At 30.7% G+C, this 13,977-nt stretch overlaps 1 protein-coding gene across 2 annotated transcripts in view; it reads right to left on the reverse strand.

The window, feature by feature from the left end:
- Positions 1-13,977, reverse strand: part of LOC146997769 (uncharacterized) — a 71,838-nt gene that overhangs the window by 47,815 nt on the left and 10,046 nt on the right. The gene's annotated exons all lie outside the window — the stretch shown is intronic.

Below are 13,977 nucleotides of genomic sequence, written 5' to 3' on the forward strand. Positions count from 1 at the left end.
TTGAATTAGATAAAAATGTTAAACTTTTAAGCAGTCTACTTTACAAATACAGTCAAATCTTGAAAATTGAAATCCTTTGGTACGAAGAAAAAAATCATTCCTTGCATTTTCAGCATTGAATCCATATATTTTCCCGTAGCTACCTTGGAGCAGTTTCTTTGAATGCATCTGCTCTGTATTTGACTAAATAGCTTTTTTTAAACAATGACAAAGCTCGCATTTTCATTTATAAGCTTATAACTAAAAATTGATCAGATTTCCTATTTTTATTAATGTATGCATTATAACTTTAAAATATATAAACAATTAAAACTTTATTACCTCAAATTTTTTTCGGTACTTGGGTAGGTTAGAGTAGATTTAAGGGTGCCCCTTGTATTATCGCCAAGTTGTTTTTTCATTTATGGTAAACTGAGTAGTTGAATGTTATGGAAACTCTACTATGATGTAATTGGTTACATTATTGCGATGAATTTGAATGATGGGAAAAGATTTTTAAGGGCTTGTGTTGTATGTGTTGGTTAGGAAGAATGTAGCTGTTTTGTGGTTTAGACGGTAAAATGGTTGAATGTGGTAAGATTAATTTGAAGTTTCTGTATGATTTGGAACGAAAAGGGAAAAGCCATTAATTGATTGGTGTGTAAATGAAGGTTTACTTAGTAGCCATTATAAGTTTCCTGTTTGTTGGAAGGAAATACGTATGGTCGAATGTTAGAGAATACCAGCACTACAGAGAATATTTTTAGTCCAAAGGGGACAATTTGCCCAAAAGGATTATTAATTTTGTTTTGGCATTTTGCGTTGATTCACTTTCTGTGTTTTTTCACTTTTCACATTGTTCCCATCAAATATTATTGCCCTGTATTATATTTAAAGAAATTAAATAATGAAGAATCTGCATAAATGGATGTATGGCTCTCGCATTGTGAAAAAACAACAGTACCTAGAACCATCAAATTTCGAATAACGTAATCTTTCACCGAATATGGGCATCTGGTAACCCTAATTTGGCATTTGTTTTATTACCGATTTTATATTTAGCAAAACTTTAATGAATTTTTGGTTAACAAACTCAAGGATTTCAAAGCGTGCAATGGCAACATTGTATGAAAAAAATATTTTTATTTCCAGCGTGCGAGACTGCATCGGAACTTCTAAAGATTTGCTCATTTTAAAATTAATTTGCGATATTGCACTTGAACTGAATTTTATGGTTTAACTGCAAAAAACATGATATTTAATAAATAAAGGTAGCACACAAAAAATTTTTTAAATGCTCCTTTGGACGTATTTAAAATCTGAAACCTTTCAGATTTTATTTTTATTCATTTTTTTTACTCCTTCAGGGTCCGTATACATTTCTGCACATGGAAATTAAGTACTTTTAAAGACAATTAATGAAAAAAATTAAGGACCTATAAGCAAATAGAAAATTAATAAATTCAATTAAAAATATTATCTATGCCTGAACTTCACTTTTGTAATACCATTCAAAAAATAAAATAGATCCATAAGTAGGATTAATTATTATTAAAACATAATTACATAATCTCTACATATAATAAAACAAAGAGTCTGTCTGTGTGTGTGTGTGTCTTGTTCGCGCTGCGCGTAAGCTATAAACCCACAGCTACGAAATTTGGTACATTGGTGCATCTAGACAAGAGCCAGTGCACCTCGAAGCGATTTTTTCGAAATTCAAATTAGAATTTTTTTTTTATTTTATGTTTTGTGACGAAATCGCTTCATTTTGAGATATAATGGGCTATAGGAAAGCGAGAATTTACTCTACGCACTCTATTTTCACATCATCATGAAATGTAGGCACTTAGCTATTTTACGAACTTAAAATAAATTTCGTGTTTCAATAAATTGATTAAATACGAATTTATTTAACAAAGAGAGCTTAGCACCTTTTCAAAGGGATTTTTTCTAAAAAATTTCAGTTTTAAAAATGTACAGTTTATTTTTCTTTGGTTTTTGGACACGTTAAACTTTCATCCTTGCGACTGCTTTTACAAAAATAATTTTAGAAAAATGATAATATTTTGTATTTCAAAAACAAGTTTTTAAATGAAGCTTCCGTGCACACTTCTCACATCTCACATGTTTAAAAATGTGATTTTGGCAACAATTTTCCTGTCTTATGATTGTATTATGTTGATAGATTTTTGATGAAATCACATCATTTTGAATAGTTTCATTCTTTTAGAAATATGGGTTTGGCAACAATTTTTCATCATATTTCTTATGTCACTGTTTTTAAGAGATTGGCATATTTCATTGTCATTTTTATATAAATATAATATATTTTTATTGATTTTTTTTTTTTTTTTTTTTTTGGGATAAAGTTGTTCTGTGGAGTAAAATTCTGCGTGGAATTTTATGTTTTTTGAGTTGCTTTCATGTCATTTGTTTGCTTATTTCATTGTTTATAAGATATTGAAAAGTTTTACATGATTTTTGTTCTTCTACGGAAAGTTGGTTAATTTTTTAATTAGGATAATTAATATTTGTATTAAGGGATATAGCTTATTTCATTGTAATTTTTTCCCTTGAAAACATAAGATAAAATATCATTAATTATACTTTGCTTTTCAGAATTTTTTGTTTTTTGCATTCCTTTATTTTATTTATTGCTCATTTCACTGTTTTTAAGATATTGAAAAGTTTTGACTGATTTTTTTAGGAAACAAAGTTATTAACCTCCTTTATACCATTTGAGTTCTTAAGATTTTGCAAAGGGAATTTGGTTAATTTATTTATTAGGATAATTAATATTTGCATTAAGGGACATTGCTTATTTCATTGTAATTTTGTTATACGTAATAACTTTTTTATGAAGTTGTTCTGCAGAGTAAAATCCTACGCAGTTTTTAAATTTAACGTTTGGAGTTCCCTTCAGCCATTTTTCCGGTACATTTAAAAGCCAGACGAAGTCTCGCAGCGAAGCTGATAGTTTTCAAATAAATTGGTTTTAAAATTTACCCAGTAAAATTTTAAATTATTACACATTTTTTACCTAAGTAACCTAAATCTGTATGTCACTGATTATCACTGGAATTTCAATGCAGACTGATTAAACTGCTATCACTAAAATTATATTCTGACAAATATCTGGTGCAATTTTCATTCCTTCTGAGATATTGCTGAAACATTTTGTATTATTTTCGATTTTCTGTATTTTTGTCATTAATTAAAAATCTTTAAAACCTGTATTTTCCTATATTCTTCAACTGCAGGCAACTAATAATTATTTTAAATAATTCCTTTTTTCCTTAATTATTACGTAGTTTTAAGAGAGTAATAAACGATATATTTGGGTGTTTTTAAGGGTGGTAATATTAATATTAAATTTGCATTTTACTTTTTCATATACATTCAAGATATTCAGAAAGGGAATTATAACATGAAACCGCTTTCAGTGTATCAAAAATTTATGGATTCAAATTAAAAATTCTTGCTTTCCTGTCCAAGAAACACTAGTAAATATTATCTGAAATAGGAAGGATGAGACATATTAATAACAAACAAAGCAATTAATTTGGAAGTCAAAGAACAAAAATCAGCGTTATATTTTCAAATTTTCACAGGACTAGTTTCGATGGTTTTACCGAACCATCATCTTCAGCTGCAAAAGCGCAAATGAACGAGATAAGATATAATGAAAATTAGATTGTGAAAATTTGAAAATATAACGCTGATTTTTGTTGTTTGACTTCCAATTTAATGTTTGTTCGGCTTGTTATTGTATCTTAATTAAACAAAGCAATGTTGTTACTTATTAGCTACGCCAGCGCCACCTACATATTTAATTAAAATCAATCTTTCTTTTCAAACATGCATTTCACAAGGTGTTTCCATATTTTTGTCCATACACTGTAGGTGCATCTAGACAAGAGCCGAATTTTTCGAAATTCGAATTCGAATTTTTTTTTTTTATTTTATGTTTTGTGACGAACTCGCGTCATTTTGAGACATAATGGGCTATAGGAAAGCGAGATTTTACTCTACGCACTCCATTTTCACATCGTTATGAAATGTAGGCACTTAGCTATTTTAAGAACATAAAATAAATTTTGTATTTCAATAAATCGATTAAATACGAATTTATTTAACAAAGTGAGCTTAACACCTTTTCAAAGGGATTTTTTCTAAAAAATTTTTGTTTAAAAATGTACAGTTTATTTTTCTTTGATTTTTGGAAAAGTTAAACTTTCATCCTTGCGATTGCTTTTACAAAAAGAATTTTGGGAAAATGATAATATTTTGTATTTTTAAATGAAGCTTCCGAGTACACTTCTTACATCTCACATCTTTAAAAATGTGATTTTGGCATCAATTTTTCTTTCTTATTGTTGTTGATAGATTTTTCATGAAATCGCATCATTTTGAATAGTATTATTCTTTTAGAAATATGGGTTTGGCAACAATTCTTCATCGTATTTCTTATGTCACTGTTTTTAAGAGACTAGCATATTTCATTGTCATTTTTTTACATATATAATACATTTTTATTGATGTTTTTATAAAGTTGTTCTGCAGAGTTAAATTGTGCGTGGAATTTTTTGTTTTTTGAGTTTCTTTCATGTTATTTTTTGCTTATTTCACTGTTTGTAAGATATTGAAAAGTTCTGCATGACTTTTTTTCTTCAACAAAAAGTTGGTTAATTTATTTATTAGGATAATTAATATTTGTATTAAGGGATATAGCTTATTTCATTGTAATTTTTGGTGCTACTTTGGTAGACGGTTGCACGGATTTTGACGATTTTTCTTTTGGCGAGTAACACAACTTATGGTAAACCCATTGCTGGATAAGTTATTTATGATAACCGATACTTTGTTTTCATTTTATTTAAAAAATAATGCGTTTTATTATGCATAAATTCCGTGCTTAAAATATTATTTATGGCTTCTAAATATTAAAAATCAATTTAATTTTGCATTTTTATTTGAAATAAAAATGTTGTTGTTTATAATATTTTATATAAATTTATGTTGTGGATGATGTAATCAATGGCGTCACCTTACTTAAAAAGTAATTGGTTTTATTAATATCTATAAATATAATCTAATGTTTTAAACATTATTTATGCCTGTTAAATATTAAAATACAATTTAATTTTGCATTTGTTTTAAAAATGATTTTACTGTGAATGATTATTTAAATAATTTTTAATCTATGCGTGATGTAATCGGCTCCCTGATTGGTTACTGAATATTTGTGCATTACCACGCCATTTTAAAATTTTATTATTCATCTCTTCGAATTCCTCAGATTTCAAATGGAATGGATATGCCCGTTTCGAAGATGAATGTTGTTATTGATAATTACCAAGAATTATTATACCAATAATTAATAATAATTACTGGTATAATTGAATAAAAAAATTGCTCTTTGAGACCTTATTTTGGCAAACCTGGCTTTCCTAATCAAAGATTTATTTATAAATTGTTAATAGCATCAGAAGAAATTTATTTTAAATTTTTGGATAAAACCTCGCTAATTGCTTCTTCAATGAAGAGCGAGAGATGTGGATCACAGATGAAGATCGTTAAAAGACCCCCCCTTTTTTGTGGTACTTATCAATATACGACAGGTAAAATACTTTAAAAAAATGTAAGTACATAATTTTCTTTTACTTTATAATTGTATACTTCAACTTTTATTAAAAAATTAATACAATGTTTTCAAAAATTCCTGAGATATTTATTGCCACATATGTTTTAATGTTAAATTATTAAATCCTGTAAAAGTTATTTTAAAGTATTTAAGTAATATTTTAATTCTTTTAAACGTTGGTATGATGTTTTTATAGCGGTGTTTTTATCCTATTATATGAAAGTAATAATTTAACCTTACTTTAGCATTTTATACTGTTAGTAAATGTATTTATTTACATTTGCCAACCATCTTAAAAAACGTTTTCAACAAAAAACTTATCCATTATTTTTAACGATATTCATTTTTTAAAAGTTTCTAATACTATGCATAAAATACGTAAAAACTGCATTTTTCAAGATGGCTGATGATTGTAAAAACCGCGCCAACAATTGCGCCAATGTAAACTGCTAAAAATCCGTGCAACTGTCTACCAAAGTAGCACCTAATTTTTTTTTCTCTTGAAAATATAAGATAAAATATCATTAATTATACTTTGCTTTTCAGAATTTTTTTGTTTTTTGTATTCTTCTATGTTATTTATTGCTCATTTCACTGTTTTTAAGATGTTGAAAAGTTTTGAGTGATTTTTTTAGGAAACAAAGTTCTTAACCTCCTTTATACCATTTGAGTTCTTAAGATTTTGCAAAGGGAAGTTGGTTAATTTATTTATTAGGATAATTAATATTTGTATTAAGGGATATAGCTTATTTCATTGTAATTTTGTCATATGTAATAACTTTTTTTATGAAGTTTTTCTGCAGAGTAAAATTCTATGCAGTTTTTAAATTTAACGTTTGGTGTTCCCTTCAGCCATTTTTCCGGTACATTTAAAAGCCAGACGAAGGCTGGCAGCGAAGCTGCTAGTTATTAATAAGTTTGAGAATAAAATATACTTATAAAATTTATCAAATAGCATTGACTATTTTACACTTATAATAGTTTGGTATATTTGAAAGATGATAAGTGACATTTTAATTAAGTTTTACTAATAGTTAGTTTCATGTTGATTTTTTTTACTCGCTTTATATTGATTTTTTTATGTCTCATTTTGTCACATACTTGCTCAATCTAGAGGTTTGGTAAATAGCAGGTAGGTTTTATGCTAAGCGGCATAGGTTAAAATGAGAAAGAAAATCATAATCAGAATGATTTTTAACAAAAGACTGGCTGTTGTCACCACCGCTCCTTGCCTAAAGAGAGACCTGCTTATCAGAACAAAACTGTAAAGCCTGATGTGGGTAGGGTTGGCAATTTTTGGGCTCTGTCTGATGCAGTTAGTGTTGTAGCTTCGTGTAGAGTTCTAGGGGTTGTAACCCAGTTAATATACTGTAAGGTCTCAATAAGCAACTAAAGAACCAAGGGTAATACTAAGTTGCTTTGTATTATTTTAGATCTTACTAGATACGAAGAATAAGTTTTACATGAATTTTTACATTTCTGTGTTTTTACCTTGTACCATGGTAAGGATTAATGAAAGGCAATAACTCGCTTTAATATACTGAGATAATTTTTAAGGGTAAGCAGTTAGTTATAAATAATTACATTAGGTAGTTAGATAACCTTAGTCATTATGGATTTACACGGCCACTGTTAAATTTTACTTATTTTTTAACATTTGATAAAAAGCTCTATTAAAATCACAAACTAATAAAATTTCACAGTTTAAAATACATACAATTTATGTAATTGATTCTTAAAGGATATTAGGATACATTAAATGCTACAAACATTTATGTTTTGTAGCAAGAATACTCAACAAAATATTTATGCATCTTTAATTTGTTTGCATGCCCAGACATTTTGTCTAATTTGTTTAGATTTCCTTCTCTTTAAGCAGCTTTTTTAAGAATTAAAAATTTCTCTCAATATGCAAATCAATGTTCTCACTAGTTTCTGTGTGCTTTATCTCCCAACTTATTAACCTCTCTACAATGTACCTAAGAGGGTTTACTTGATCTGGTAAAAGTTAAATAGTCCACCCCCCCCCACAACAGACGTGAAGCAAATTATCGTTATGTCTGAAAGTAACTACAAAGGTCTCTGAAAGTAACTACAAAGGTCTCTTATTTAAAAAGAATAAAGAATAAATAATAAAAGAATTATTATATATATTATATTATTATATTATAAATAATAAAAGAATTATAAGCCTCTTATTTAAAAAGAACTTAAAGGCATGTTCTTATGCTAACCAAATCAACTGCAGCTTGTGATGATGTAATTGAACAAGAACAGTCAAATTCAAACAAAAAATGTGGACTAGTGGTCAAAGACTATATAAGTTAATTTTAATTTAAGCTGGCTCACTAACTCTATTGTCATAACAAATTCAAATGTTGGGAGCGATAATGCAGACAAAAAATTACAAACTATCACAGCTGGCAGGAACTAATGCAGCGAGCAAGCAGAGATTAAAAACACATTCTGTCTTATACGCCAAAAACCTCAGTTTAAAAACATTTTAAGTGATTTGCATTCTTGTGAGGAAATAGAAACAGGAAATTATAGTAAAGCCTCGAAATTATAAACACCTAAGTAATTTACATAATAATAACTTTATATATATTTGAAGAATAATTTTCTTTGTATGTATTTGGTTTCTTTCTTCGACATGTTTCCTTTTCATTTTAGAATTTTTGTATTTAATTAAAGATTTCTGATATTCTAAAAAAAACTAAATGCTTTTAGAATGTATAGAAAAAGATACTAATTTAATTTCTTCAGTAATATAAACATTCAGAAGAAATATGAAATATATATGATAAGCATCAGTTACAGAGCTGGTGTGGCAGAATTTTTAGAATTTAGTGCCAAACCGAGCAACAAAATCTAGAAATGGCAAAACTTTTAGAATTTAAAAAGGCACTAGTCAGCAAAATTCAGGATCTTCAGAGATAAGTTTAATTTTCCATGTGATTGCACCAGGTGGAAAAATGCCAAGCGTCAGAGCTGTGTATGATGCATTAAGACATGTTAGATGAATCTTTTAAATTACTAGTTTCCAATTTCTTTATTAATCAAAAAATTCTCTTCTATAATGCCTGCCTATATGATAAGATTAGCAGCATTTTTAATATTTTCCATGCTTGTGTCTAGTGAAAAGTAGAGAAAATAAAGGGAAGATGTTAAGAAGACTTAGACTCTAGTATCAGAAGTAAAACATTCAAATATTATGTTTTCATTGTTCTTCCAGATGATCTCCAAAAATTAAGAAATTCGTTGCAAGCTTTCTGTGAAATACATCCATTACATGTTAATACCATAGAGATATTTTTAATTTTGTCACAATTTTTTAGAATCATGTAAATCTTGCCTTTAAATCCTTCTAAACTTTCCAAGTTGAATCTTTTTTCAAGTTGGATGATCTAATGTCCAGAAGAAAATTTAAAATTTCCAATTTCGTAACAGCAAACAGACAAAAATATTTTGAAGAAAAAAAAAGTCAGAGGGAAAAAAGTGTAAAATTAATTTTATAGAGAAAACTGATGCATATTCTAACACAATTACATGAGAAAACTCTTATCATGAAAAAACTAAAAAGAAGATTAAGACACAATAGCATGCCGAATAAATACTAATTCAGAAGTCAAACAACAAAAATCAGCGTTATATTTACAAAATTTTCACAGGACTAGTTTCGATCGTTTTACAGACCACCATCCTCAGCAGCAAAACCGCAAATGAACAAGATAGGAAATAATAATTAGATAAGATAAGAAAGCCTGGACAAGAATAAGCAAGTGGTGCCATCTGTTGGTGAAACCAGAACTAAAACATAATTTCTTTAAAGGCCGAAGGCAAATTAGGATTGGAATTAGGATCGTTAACTAGAACAGAAAGATTTTTATGAATGTGAAATGCCTCTAGAAAATCCAGTTTTCCAATGGAATACGTTTTTTGAAAAATTTTGGCAGCAGAAAAATTGAAAGTGTGATTTTCGGACCAACAATGTTGAGCAACAGAAGACTTCTGCATTTCCTTTTTTCTAACATATGCCTCATGTTCCTTGACGCGAAATTTTAAGGCTCTCTTAGTTTGGCCAATGTAAATTAAACCACACTGGCAAGGAATCCTATAAATACCCCAGGAATTCATATCCGGAATGGGGTCCTTGAGTATGGAACTCGGAATTGTATTGATGGGAGAATAAACAACCCAAAAGTTAAATTTCTGCAAAATATGTGCAACTTTATAGCTAGTTGATGGAAAGAAGGGAATGACAACAGAATTTTTATAATCTCCTAAAACAAGAGTGTGCCTTTTAATGCGTTGAAATGAGAATTTTTTAACTGCTTGATTAATAATGTTGGGTGAAAAAGCCCCTGTCAATAGCTATTGCTTTTAAATAATTTAGTTCTTCATCAAGGGCTAGTTTGGAGGAGCAAACTTGAAGAGCACGGAAAACATAGGAATAAAATGAAGCTAACTTTTGTTTAGTCGGATGACATGATTTAAAGTGTGGTGGAAGGCAAACCAATGAAGGTTTAAGGTAAACCGTAGTACTGAAGTTGGATGTGTTACGTGTCACCAGAATGTCGAGAAACAGAAGAGATTTGCAAGTCTCAAGTTCAAAAGTGAACTGAATAGCAGGATCAATAGAATTCATTGTTGAAAGAACTTATTTAAATCATCTTTATTACCTTCAAACAGGGTAAAAGTATCGTCTACGTAGCGGAACCATGCCGGGAAGTTTAAAGTTTCAAACAATTTTGATTCATAATAATGCATGTAGATATCAGCCAGGATGGGACTGAGGGGGCTTCCCATGGCTAATCCCTCAGTTTGCTTGTAATATTTATTTTGGAAAACAAAATGCATTTGTTTCAAACAGAGTTGAGTGAGAGAAATTAACTCATCAATTTCGATGCAAGAGAAATGAAATTCGCGAGAACACATTCGCAACACAACACATTCGCGTTGCACATATTTCTGGTTTTTAGACACCTTAATGCACCCTCCACTGGGACATTGGTGAATAATGATTTTACATCAAAAGAAACCATGAGTAAATTACTAGGAGAAATGTTTTTAACTTTTTTTACAAACTCTATTGAATTTTTTATGGTGTAAATTTTTTATGGTGTCTATGTAATCTAATAGAGCGGAAAATCTAGAAACTAAATATTTAGATAATGGATACGAGACAGTACCTAAATTTGATACAATAGGGTGGAAAGGAATACCACTTTTATGAATTTGGGGAAGAGCATATAATTTGGCACAATTCGCAAGAGATTTGATAAGCGAATGTTTTAAGTTGCTTGAAATGATTTGCGAAGATTTGATCGCAGTTTTTATTTTTGACAAGTCCGAAGGTGAAGGATCTTTAGGGATCGGATTATATGGTCCTTCGTTTAAGAGTTTAGTGACACCATCGATGTAAGTGTTCTTATCCATGACGACTATCTGGCCACCTTTGTCGGCCTTTGAAATGATAATATCCGGGTTAGAATGAATTTCGCACATTGTAGCTCTTTCTCTCGCAGTTAGATTTGGTTTCAAAGGTTAATTATTGAATTTCACATTATGAGCGATAAGATGCCTAATCATTTCTTTCTGTGAATCTGAAACTTTACTGAACTTGAAAGCTTTTTCGATAGGAGCCAAAATCTTTGGAATCGAGTGTTTACAGGTTTGTGAGAAGTTAAAATTATATTTTAGAATTCTCTCTTGTTCTTCTGAAAGACTAACATTAGAAATATTAACTATTGGCTTGATGTTTAGAATGGGAAGATTTTTTGAACTACTTGAGAAAGAAGAAACTACTTTGAACTACTAGTAAAAGAAGTTTTTCGAATTTAATTGCAAGGGTGCTTTTATGACGGTTAACTGCATTCTCCGTTCTAGACCAAGACTTTTGTTCAAGGACTGTGAATTTTGGATATGATTTAGTGTGGTGATGGCGATAAGGAGCGCGCCTTGCGCCCTCCGATAAGTGTGGCAACCCTAGAGGAGAAGTTTCTTACGAGTAGCGAGCAGAGCGAAACAGGCAGGCTGTCGGGTAGTGTGCGCGAAGTTCCTAAATAAAGCTTAATTTTTATTGTGCACTATGTCTTGTTAATATTATATTAATGCAGTAAGAACATAATCTGTGATATGGAATTCGAGGATTGGTGGTAAAAACATAACAGGAAATTTCCATAATGGTAACCCGGACTGTGTTAAATCGTATGAACAGTTCTCAAGCACTTTCGGTTTTGACTACAAGCCATCACTCAAGATCTCCAAACCAGAAGTAATGGATTACATCGGTTTTCGTCCTCCGGATCACAGATGAGTAGTAATTATAGATCATTTTATAATTCTGTTTTCTACTTATCATTTAATTTCATTTTTTTTAGTTAAATTTTTCCTTTTATTTTGGCTTAAAAACCTTGCACAATGTCTGATGTTCATGCCGTCCAAATTCCGGTTTATAACCGATCAGACCCATCTTTATGGTTTATTATGTGTGAAAGTACTTTTGCTCTTGCCACCCCCAAACCTATCACAGAATCCATTACTAAATATAATTATGTAGTTTCTCATCTTCCTCCAGATATTGCTTCAATAGTACGGGATTTACTTATGAAACCAGACCCTATTGATCCATATGCAAAGCTCAAAACTGAGTTAATAAATCGTTCAGGAGAATCTTCTCAGCAAGAAATTCGCCAATTATTATCTGGAGAAGAATTAGGCTCTCGAAAACCTTCCGATTTGCTTAATATATGAAGAAATATGAAGCGTCGAGCAGAATCATTAAGTGTTCCTGATAACTTAATGTTAGAATTATTCCTTCAAAGTTTGCCTTCGACTGTTCAGTCTATTTTGGCAGCGGTTTCCAATTTAACTGTAGATAAAGCTGCAGAAATTGCCGACAGAATTTTAGAAGTAAATCCAACCCCAGGGACTTGTGCCGTTTCTCGCACAGTCGATCGTTCTCTTGAGGATAAATTATTTAAACAAATAGAAAAATTAAACAAACGTATTGATCGCATTTCTCTTTCTCGTGGTCGCTCGCCAAATCGCGGAGATCGCAATAAGGAAAGAAGCAATTCCAAAAGGAGAGATTATTCTGTTTGCTGGTATCATAGACGTTTTGGGAAAAAGTGTAGAGATGACAAATGTACAAAACCTTGTTCATGGCAGGGAAACGAAACCAGCAAAGAATAGAGGCGACTTATTCTTTGCCTCAAGTTTCACGTCGCCTGTTCGTTCGTGACCGTAGAACAAACCTTTCATTCTTGGTCGATACCGGCTCTGACGTGTCCTTACTTCCAGCAAATAATTCTCAAAAACGGAATTCGTCCCAAAAAACACTTTTCGCTGCTAATTCTTCTACTATTCATGTTTATGGTCAAAAAACACTTTCTTTGGATTTCAAATTAAGACGACAGTTTACATGGACTTTTCTTATAGCAAATGTTAGTACACCCATTCTTGGAGCAGATTTTCTCCATTTCTTTGAATTGGTGCCTGATCTCAGAAACAAATGTCTCAAAGATTTAAAAATGCATTTTAAAACCGTCGGTTGCGTGAAAAATGCAAGCATTTATTCAGTAAAAACTGTATTTAGTGATACACCATATCACAAAATTTTAAAAGAATTTCCTTCAGTTACTAGATTACCAGATCCTAACCAACCTGTTAAACATAACACCGTTCATTATATCATAACTAAAGGTCCACCTGTGGTTGCAAAACCTCGTCGGTTAGCTCCAGATCGCTTAAAAATAGCAAAACAAGAATTTCAAACTATGATGCAATTGGGGCATTTGAGACCTTCGAGCAGCAATTATGCATCCCCACTTCACATGGTTCCAAAAAAGGGAAGTCTGGAATGGAGACCTGTAGGAGATTATCGAGCATTGAACGCTCAAACAATAAAAGACAAATACCCTATTCCATGCTTAGCCGATTTTACTGCTGCATTGCACGGTACTAAAATTTTTAGTCATGTCGACCTGATTAAGGCATACCATCAAATACCAATTAACCCAGCCGACATCCACAAAACCGCCATATGCACACCATTCGGTTTATTCGAAAGTATCCGTATGCAATTCGGCTTATGCAATGCATCTGCGACTTTTCAACGTTTTATAGATGAAGTCACGCGGGATTTAGAAGGCGTTTACGCTTTTGTCGATGACTTGCTCATAGCCTCTAAAGATTCTGAGGAACATTGCAGGCATTTGAAAGCTTTATTTTCCAAACTTCAGGAATATGGACTTTGCATAAATGTTTCAAAATGCACCTTTGGTCAAACATCTATTGATTTCTTAGGTTTTCACCTTAGTGAAAACGGAATTGAACCTCTTCCTGAC

The sequence above is a fragment of the Stegodyphus dumicola genome, chromosome 4 (assembly GCF_044657685.1).
Source record: "Stegodyphus dumicola isolate Sdum_Otavi_A_Nest chromosome 4, ASM4465768v1".
In the NCBI taxonomy this organism is placed as follows: Eukaryota; Metazoa; Arthropoda; class Arachnida; order Araneae; family Eresidae; genus Stegodyphus; species Stegodyphus dumicola.